We start from the raw sequence: 10,040 nt of genomic DNA, 5'->3' as shown, positions 1-10,040 counted from the left end.
TTTTTTAAGTGCTTTTCTCTGGGTCGTTTTGGCACTCCTGGTGGTGCATCATGTTCACTGGGAGCCATGCTTTAAATGACAGTAAAACAGTGATGTACAGTACCTTTATTTAAGTCAGACTGGCAGCAGTGGGCACAGGTGGTGACAAAGCAGATGGTGATTCGCATCGAGCAAGAATCACACCTACTTCCTTCTTTTGCCAGTCAGGTTCTGTTGTGCCTTTCCCCTTGTCTCGTCTTATTTCCTACTTGCCCTGTGAGATCAGGAAGGAGTGACAAAACAAGAAGCTAGACAAGTGCATGGGACAGAAGAACAGCTATACTAGGTCACTTAGAGGTTCATATAGATCTATAGCCTGCCTCCAACAGGCTGTCAACAGATGCCTAGGAGGCAATGTGAGAGGCCGTAGCATTATTGTTCTTTATCCCTCCCTTCCAGTGTCCACCAATTAGCTTTCCTGAAACACAGGAAAAGTGCTTTTCTCTTCTTTCAACTTCTGATTTTACATCCACTGATCATACACTCCTTTGTTGTCTCTTTTCCAAACTGTAAAGTTTTGGTCTATTTTACTCATTTGTTGTATGGAAGTAATTCCATAACTTGGGCTGTCTTTGTCTTTTGATGCTTAATGCAGTCTTTCCTTAAGGGTCAGACCTGCAGAGGGTATGCAAGATGTGAGTGCATGAAATATGCACAGTGGCCTTTCAGTGGTTTTTGTTTTATCTTCTGTTGCTTTCCTAATAATCCTTATTGTTTGATTCAGTTGACTACTTTTGAGGTTGGAGTGTCCCAGTTCATTTAGATATCTCAAATTTACAGAACAACATACTCTATAAATTGAACTTTATTTTCTGAGCTCATTAGGAAAGAAGACATACGAGAAGCCTTCCCAATGAGAAAGACTGGCACAGAAGGGGTAGTAAGATCCTTCCTGGAAGAAATTATACCCAGCTATGGGGCACCAAAGTCAATTGAGTCAGACCCAGGTACTCACTTTGCAGCAAATATAAGCAAACATTTGTATAAATCACTAGGAATAGAGAGGAACCTACATACTCCCTATCACCTACAGTCTTTGGGACCTGTAGAAAGAATGAACAGCACACTAAAGGAAATAATAGCAAGAATATGTGCACATACTGAATTAAAGTGGCCAGAAGCATTAATAGCAAGAATATGTGCACATACTGAATTAAAGTGGCCAGAAGCATTGAACTTAGCTCTATGGGATGTTTGGAATGCACCACCACAGAACCACAGAATGGCTGGGTTTGGAAGGGACCTCTGGAGATCAAGTCCAACCCACTCGCTAAACCAGGTTCACCTAGAGCAGATTGCATGAGAATACATCCAGGCGGATTTTGAATGTCTCCAGAGAAGGAGACTCCACAACCTCCCTGGGCAGCCTGTTCCAGTGCTCTGTCACCGTCAAAGTAAAGAAGTTTCTCCTCATATTCAAATGGAACGTAGGGTTCTCTAGTGGCTATGCACTTCTGAGATGACACACCACAGATAGTAATTGACAGAACAACAGAACAGTTGAGGGTGGAAGGGACCACAGCACATCATCTGGTCCGACCCCAAATTCAGCGATTCAGCTGGGTTGTTCAGAACATGAGTGGAAGCCTCCTAATTTTGGTGTGTTGTTTAATGTTTTCAAGTTATTGGAAAACTACATGTACTGTCACAGCCGTAGGAGATACCTTGACTGAAACAAGACTCGGGGAACCCTTTAGGGTTATAAACATTGAAGCCAACATGGTACTAGACAACTCTCATTCTCCCCAGTGGAGCTCCATTTACCTTTTCTGGTCGGTGCCCTAAATCGATTGTATCTAACTGGCTTCCAATGTTTTCCATCTTAAAGATCTGCCCAAGCATCCCTGCGCAGTCCAGGTCACTGTTCCAACTGCATCTCCCCTCCACACTTCTTTTCCTAATGCATCCAAAAAACCCACTTATTTGGCAGGAATACAGCATTTTTTTCATCACCAGATTTGTATGAATGACTATGCCAATGCAGATGTCCACATTATAGAGAGACAGTCCATTACAGAGACAGAGCAGTGTAAGGTCAGGGTTGGAGGGATGTTTGCTGGTAGCTTTACACCATTGCAATTCATTCCAATGCGCTGGTGTGTGCTTCACAAGGAAGTTCACATTGTTGTTTCTGCTTTGCAGCTAGAATGAGTTTTTCAAGGCTCTGGAGCAGAGCTATCATTCTCTCTCTTTTCATGAGAACAAATGTAAAACTAGGCAATGATTGAAATAGCCAATGATTGATGCAGAGAGAAGATCTGCAGAGCTGCCTTTGATTTTAACCTCCTTCCCATCCCTGAACACGAAGTAAATAATATCTTATTCCCTCTTTCACAAGCTTCTTGTCGTTTGTTTTGTGATGTGTTCCTCAGGAAGAAAAAAAAGTACCTCTTTGATTTGCTAGAACTTCCCTACCTATGAAATATATATATATAAGCAAAATTGTATTTTCTCCTTCTTCAGAAAAATTTTTTGCCAATGGAAAAGTCAATTCTCACTTGTAAAATTAAGTACCTCAAATGTAAGAAAGAATTATGTGAGACCTCAAGGGTACATAAGGCAAGTGGCGCTTCACCTCTCAATACCTTAATTAAAGGTAAGGCTGGAAATGTTTTCTTAAATGCCATTGTAACATAATTGCATGTGACTACCAACATTTATGACTGCTGTGTGCATTGGACATGTAATAAGCTGCCTTTGAGCAGTTCCTGTGGTTTCTGAAGAGCTGATTGACTCAGAACACATAGAGTTTTAATAATTGTGGGACTTCAGGTACTGCAGTTTCAGTGAGCCACCTTTGCTAACAGCTGATGATGTATTTTGCTATAAAAATTTTACTTTAGAATCTTTCAAGTGTCAATCAATAGACTTTTTTTTTTTTTTTTTTTTTTTTTTTTGTTTAGGAAGAGTTAATAGATAATGGTATTAATTAGAATGGCAGCATCATTTCACAATCTTGCATGCATCAGTCTTCAAAAGGTAGTTATTTAATGTTTTTCCCATTGGTTTTTTTTGTATGCATCTTTCAAATACCCATTATCATGACAGTAAGTGGTGCTCTCACTTCCCACCCAATCCACCTGATTTAGCCCTTCTCCTAGCTAGCATGGTGAAATGAAGCTCCTAGCTTTTCATTGTCTATTCTGGCAGATGGTGTAAAGAAAATGGGCAGAACAAGATGGATTTTAGACACAGTCATGAGCTAGAATGTTCTCGGCTGAAATATCAGCTGGTTGATTCAGCTGCCTTGCTGACTCTCCAGGGTTCAGAAGCTTAGTTAGAAATATGATGCATTTACTTGCAAATGTTTTGACTTGCCTCTCAGTCTATGTTTGAACACACATTTGGAGGGCTAATCATTTCCCCAGTGATGGTCTGACAGCATGGTTACTTTTAAATGCTTGACTAAACCTTCAATAATTTTGTCTGCAACTGGTCTGTTTATAATGGCTTGTATTTCCTATATTTTATTTCTATGTACTACTTTCTTCATGTATGGCTTGTATTCCTGAAATCTGGGCTAGCTGGCTACATATCAAGTTTACAGCTACAATCCCAAGAGTTTCCCAGCGGCACAGTAAACTGAAAACTAACCAGCCAACAGATGACACATGTACCCACAATGCAAAAGCAAGAAACTGGGAACTTGGCTCTGCTGCAGTACATAAGTAGCACCAGACTGTGGGGCTGTTGGCTGTCCCAGAGATCTTGCAGCCTCTGCAAAGAGCAGGATAAATCCTCATTTTCTACTGTTGCCTCAGGACCGGGCGTATTTTCAGATACTGACAGTATAGTCTGGACAGGATATAGGAAAAACTGTCTATTTTATAAGAATAGGCCAGCCTAGTGGAACATGCAATGATTTGTATTGTGTACAGTTTGCTTTGTTGCATAAATATGTTTCAAGTGGTCTTGCTTCTGAAAATAAAAGTAATTTTGGGCCGAAAATTCATAGTATAGTTAGTGATGCTGTTATTTGCAATTGACACACCTCTGGTTTTATTTTGTTGAAGTTCCAGTTACTTGGTGCAGGTGTAAGTGTCTCTTTATTGTGCGATTCGTAGGCTTTTGTTCTTCTAAGTTTCACACCCTCAAAAAGTTATTGTATTCACACAAATCAATCAGCTTCTGCACTGGTTTCCTCCATCTTTCAGAAACCTCCTAAGAACCTCTCTTCTAGACTCTTCTTTCCCCTCAGATCCTGTGTCTCCCCTGCTTTATTCTTGTAAGGACTGAGTGTGCATCATTTCAAGGTCTGATACTAAACTCACAAAGGATTAACATGGGAGGGAATCTTTCCATTACCTTTGAGGCCACAGGTCTCATTCCTGGTGGTTATTTCCCTAATTTAGTATTTCAAGAGGCTCATCTCTTGCTTGAAGAGCTGTCATCTGACATGTAGACATGTCCCTAAAACGTGTGTGTTTGCTGGAAGTAAGCCTCTGAAGCACATCTTTTTTTTTTCCAGGAGTTCTTAACAGTTCTTAATACTACAGTGATCCTCAAATGAGCAGTAACTGAGCCATATCATGAGCAGCAGTATTTTGATTCACCCATGGAAAAGCTGTGTGAATGGTAGTACATATGCTGGCTACAGCTATATGGAATGTCCATAACAAGTGGCCCTGTGTGGTTTTGTCCCATTTTTTTTTAGACCATTTTTATAACTGTGAAAATATCTTAACCAATGAAGTCACTTCTTTAAAGGACAGGGAAAGCCTCATGGTTATGAAGGGAAAAAAAAAAAATCCATTTATTTCAGCTAAATTTTTATGTTCCTGTTTCTTTACAGTTAGAATAGAAATTCAAGGTGAAAATTGTGCAAGGTCGAGAGGGGGAACCACGAGAACCAGCCAAAACAAAACAAGTTTATTGAAACTTGCCAAAGTCTGGAATCCTTTTGTTGTCTTGCAGCAGTTTTGCCTGCATTTGTCACCACATTACCTACTGTCCTGATACACTGAATCCAAATACGTCTGTTAGTTTCTCCTTTAAGCCTTCCACTTCTGCTGGGAGTGGCCTCCCTGTTGACAGCTAGTGAATAGTAATTCTCTTTTCTGGAAGATATGAGTTGCCACCAAACCACTTATCTGTGTATCACAAATATTTGCTCAACATGAACGTATTTAAATGAGCAGTTCCAACAGTTCAAAAAGCTTTTTTAAAAGCTCAGTACTTTTTCAGAGTTTCCTATGATTAAAAAAAGGTCATTTATCAGGAACCAGAACAGTTGTTGAACCTATGTCACATTTCATTTTGCACTGCAATCAGCAACAATACAGATGTTGGCCTTCGCATACAGTGTTTCATCCAGTGTTAGACAAAATATAAAATTCCACTGATAAGGACTTAGCTCTGTTCAGTCTCCAACACCTGTATGAAGAGATATATTTATGGCAACATGCGCTGCTTACGAATGAAAATTCCATGTCTGCACATACTAGTTAAAAAAACAAACAAACGACAAAAAAAACCCAAACAACTTGCTATTGTATGTCTAGATTATTGGTATTTTTATAACATCAAACAACTCTGAAACAAGAGACAGAAGGAATCAAATAAATCATCGACTCTTGTCACAATCACAAGCAACTGATTTTTTAGATATCCAATTCAGCAAAGCCTGCAGCATAATCAACAGACACCCTGAGCCCCTGGAGGCTTTTCAGCATTTTGCAACATATTTAAGACCCGTAGCCTCTGAAGACACCAAGGAAAAAGCAGGATCATCGTCACCATAGGAGAAGGCAAGAGATTTCAAAAGGAGTTGGTGTGTTTCTCAGACATTCTGCCCAAAGCCTTTCAAGACAGCAGACAACTATATATGGGAAATATCCCAAGCAAATATAAAAAACCTTAAAACTACCTTTGCAAGAAATCAGAAACTTCTGACTTTATTATCCAGCTCCTAGACCCTATTTTCCATTGAAGCTTCCTAGTTTCGGTGAAAGCTTTCTACAGTTTGCTTGTGATTTTTTTTTTTCCTGTGAGTTCATTTTCTTCTCTGTGTGTTCATCAGCTAAATTTACAATTGCTCATGTGGTGTGCCACACGTCACCTGGAATGTCACAGGGAAATGATTTGGAGATCAGTAGCAGCTGTTTACGGTGACAGAGGATAAACAGAAGGAGCAAAGGAACTCGTCAAAAAGCAAGCAAAAATCTGTGCTTTCAAAAGCTTCTTGCAAAAGTATACTGAGGTGTATAACTAACATATTCATACTATCTTAAACAACTGCCTAGAATCCCAACTGAAATATATGCTTAGGGAGGCCAAAATTGTACAAAATAATTAAACATGTAGAGTTTAACTGGCAATGCAGCAGCAAAATGGGAACGTATTCAGAGATATTAATCAGATAAAGTGAATTCTATAGGAAAGTACTTCCAGTAGGACCAAAGACAGTATGCTCTATAACACAGTTTACTGCTGGCAAAGAAAAAAGCATCATTTCAGAGATGTGCACTGGATCTTTGGGTCTTTTGTCAGAAGACCTATAATAGAGGTTTTTGCCTGGGTACCCATTATAACTAGCAAGATAGGCTGGCTAATCTGGATTATCTGTTGTTGTGCAAGGCAAATGTTGTATGTTGTCATAGAACAAGGACATTTATCAGCTGAACTCTTTTAGCCTTACGCTCCCTCTTGCCATAAAAGGGCTATCTATCTGTGTAGTACTTTATAATTTCTGTATAGAAATATATTCCATGTATTTTTTGTCTAATGATTGCATTTACTTCTATAGGGTCTTAAAATAAAACTAGTATGTCTGCTGAAGTATAGGAAATGGAAATATTGCTTTCGTTCTGTGAGAATCGTGCTACTATATGTTAGCAAGATTCAAGTTCTATGAAAAAAAAAAGAGGAACTTACTTGTAAAAAAACATTCTGCTGAGTCATATGAGTTTTCTAAAAGTAGATTTACAATTGTTTCCTAGTATTCTCATGGGAATTCCATACTTACAACAGAGATTATTTTAATCAAGGCTGAGGCTGATGAGATTTTTTTCAGCTTATTTTCCTTTCATTTGGTATGTTTCAGTTCCCGAGTTAGTGCTGCTCTCAAGCAAATGTTTTCTTTGTCAGTCTTTGAATTAGCAAAGAATGAACTCTGAAAGGCCATTTGTGGAATTTATTATCACCGATGCTTAATATTTAACTGGAGGCAAATAGTACTGAATAAGAAACAATCTGATTACTTTAAAATTATGCACAGAGGAAAATATAGCCATGTTGGTTTTCTCTCTTAAATTTTGCTTATAAAAAAGACCAGATGTCTCTCTTTCCTCATCAGTATATAAATAGAGTCCTTTTTCACTACAAGATCTTGGTGTCATGTTTGTGTTAGAAGATCATGGACAGCTAGAAAATGAATGAAACAATGATCTGGGGAGAGTAGATGTGCTAAGCTCTGGCTGCTTAGCCACAGGTACATCTCAAGCTTTAACTGCATCTCTTAATTAACTGGAGTCTGTACGAAGAAAAAAGCTGTTTAGTAAACCCAATTCTTCACGTGGTGCTGCTGAGACTGACATTGCTGGGAAATTTATTTGCAAGCTCTGTCCAGACACTTTCCCAAAGGGAGCACTGGCTACATCTTCATCATCTCTGACCTGAGATTCCCCTTCCCATAGCTTTCTGAAGTACGGTGTATGTACTTTGTGCCTGTAATCAATCTGGGATTTTATTATTTTAGTCATTTTGAAAATAGAGATGAACACTGAGAGTCGGAGAAGTGGGGGAAAGAATTTTTAGGTAGTTACATTTTTGCTAGCTTTGTTTTATAAGAATACACAGAATCGCAGAATCACAGAATCGACTGGGTTGGAAAAGACCTCAGAGATCATCGAGTCCAACCCTTGGTCCAACTCTAGTCTGTTTACTAGATCATGGCACTAAGTGCCATGTCCAATCTCAGTTTAAAAACCTCCAGGGACTGCGAGTCCACTACCTCCCTGGGCAGGCCATTCCAATGCCTGACCACTCTCTCTGTAAAGAATTTCTTTCTAATATCCAGCCTAAATTTCCCCTGGTAGAATTTAAGCCCATGCCCCCTTGTCCTGTTGCTAACTGCCTGGGAGAAGAGACCAATCCCCACCTGGCTATAACTTCCCTTCAGGTAGTTATAGAGAGTGATGAGGTCACCTCTAAGCCTCCTCTTTTCTAGACTAAACAACCCCAGCTCCCTCAGCCTCTCCTCATAGGTCTTATGTTCAAGTCCCTTCACCAGTGGTGTTGCTCTTCTCTGGACCTGATCCAGCACTTCAATGTCTTTCCTGAACTGAGGGGCCCAGAACTGAACACAATACTCCAGGTGTGGCCTCACCAATGCAGAGTACAGGGGAAGGATCACTTCCCTTGTCCTGCTGACCCTGCTGACCCCTATCTGAGTCAAGAGTCTTTAAAATATTTTGGGAAAAAAAAAAAGTTATTGCTGTTAAAGCACCTTCTGGTAAAGATCGAGCTGTGCCTTTAGAAGTCCATCATTTTTTTAAAAAAAAAAGGAACATAAGTAAGAATCTGCTAAAAGCACAACCCTCCTATCTGTGCACACAATGAAAAGTACTTTAAAAGGATATTAAGATTACAAACAAAGTAATCTAAAGTTAGTTACACATGACAATTTAAGTTGACTGGTACAACTTTAATTTGCCCTCACTGTGTGTGTTATGGTACTATTTTGACATGATCATCAGTAATTGCTGCTACAAGATCTTTCCTTCGTTCAGTGTATGCATGTGATAGTGCTGTTTTAGTGACTAACTAGCCATTGCTGATTGCATCCCCAAGCCCTATTTACTACACGCTCAGATGTTGCATTCAAGAGAGAATTGCTAACCTCCATATAGACTTCTTTATGCTCCCTCCATTACAGCATACGTATGCCATCCAGGCAGTAAGTATTCATAAGAGCATTGTGATATGAAGATAATTTTATTACCCTTGCTTTACAGACGAAGGCACAAAGAGATTCAATTACAGAATACCCACTAATTTTGTGTATCCAATATAAGATACCTAAGAACTCATGTTTTAAGGAGTTCAGCATTTGTGGGCAGTTTGTGGGCACAGACCAGTGCTCAGTGACTACACTTGGCAGCTGATACTGCTCAGCATTTCTGCAAATCTGATACCGGGGTCTCAAGTCAGAAATCCCAAAAATGAGGAACATACAGTAAGTGACCACCTGTGAAAGCTGTTCAGAGGGACTTGCCTAGCATCATTTGGGAACTCTGTGGTAAAGGCAGGGCCAGAACCCACTTCTCCAGGGTAGCATTCAGCTGCTTTAATTTTGAGAGCATCCTCTCCCTTATTCATTAGGTAGTTTATAACTTCTGCAACAGATGCACCAGGGCTTCTGCAAATGACAGTCTTATTTACTGAACAGTCCCAGTTTACTATTAGAGCAAGATTTATCCCATGCACAGAAAAAGCTAGGGTCCTTCAGAGGAAAATGTTAAAACATACACCCAGGGAGGAGGGAAATTAGATTATTTTGGCTTGACTTTGGCATTTTCTGTCTTTGGAATTCTTCCTCATTTTTCTGGAAGAGAGAAATTCCTCAGTTAACTAAAACAATATTTGGAAAAAAAAATGGTATAAAAAGATCTGTTTAGTCTGCCACCTGCATCTCCACCATTTGAGTTAACTGCTTCTCTGATGGAAATAGCAGGTTGCTGCCTTCCTCCTTCACCAGAGAGTTTCATGGAAGCATTAGGAGTCCAGGTGAAATCTTGGGCTCCACTGTAGCCTTGGGAGTTCAAGAGTGGGAAAAGGACATTGGTGTTTCCCCTCCATTCCTCAAGTTTGACACCTCCTTCTATTATCTTTCTGAAGCCAGTCTTCCCTCTCCCCTATCTTTGGCTTCTATTCTTCTTGCCCTCCTCAACCCAACACACATTAGGACAGGTTTTTCATCCCAAATAATAAATACTCTCTTCATCCAGGTCCCACAGAACTAGTCCAGATTCTCTTATGAGTATTGTCCTTCTTTTTATGTT

At 39.7% G+C, this 10,040-nt stretch overlaps 1 protein-coding gene across 3 annotated transcripts in view; it reads left to right on the top strand.

Moving 5' to 3' along the window:
- The first annotated feature begins 2,490 nt into the window (after positions 1-2,490).
- The window catches only part of SPIC (Spi-C transcription factor), a 28,383-nt gene continuing 20,833 nt past the window's right edge, over positions 2,491-10,040 (top strand). The window contains exon 1 of one of the 3 annotated variants that reach the window (XM_065037921.1): positions 2,491-2,635. The gene's annotated coding sequence lies outside the window, so the exon portion shown is untranslated. The remainder of the gene's footprint in view (positions 2,636-10,040) is intronic. The other 2 variants (XM_065037922.1, XM_021284609.2) reach the window with 2 other exon arrangements.

This window comes from Columba livia, chromosome 1 (genome assembly GCF_036013475.1).
Source record: "Columba livia isolate bColLiv1 breed racing homer chromosome 1, bColLiv1.pat.W.v2, whole genome shotgun sequence".
NCBI lineage: Eukaryota > Metazoa > Chordata > Aves > Columbiformes > Columbidae > Columba > Columba livia.
Note: the sequence above shows the minus strand (reverse complement) of the source record. Positions and strands in the feature narration are given on the sequence as shown.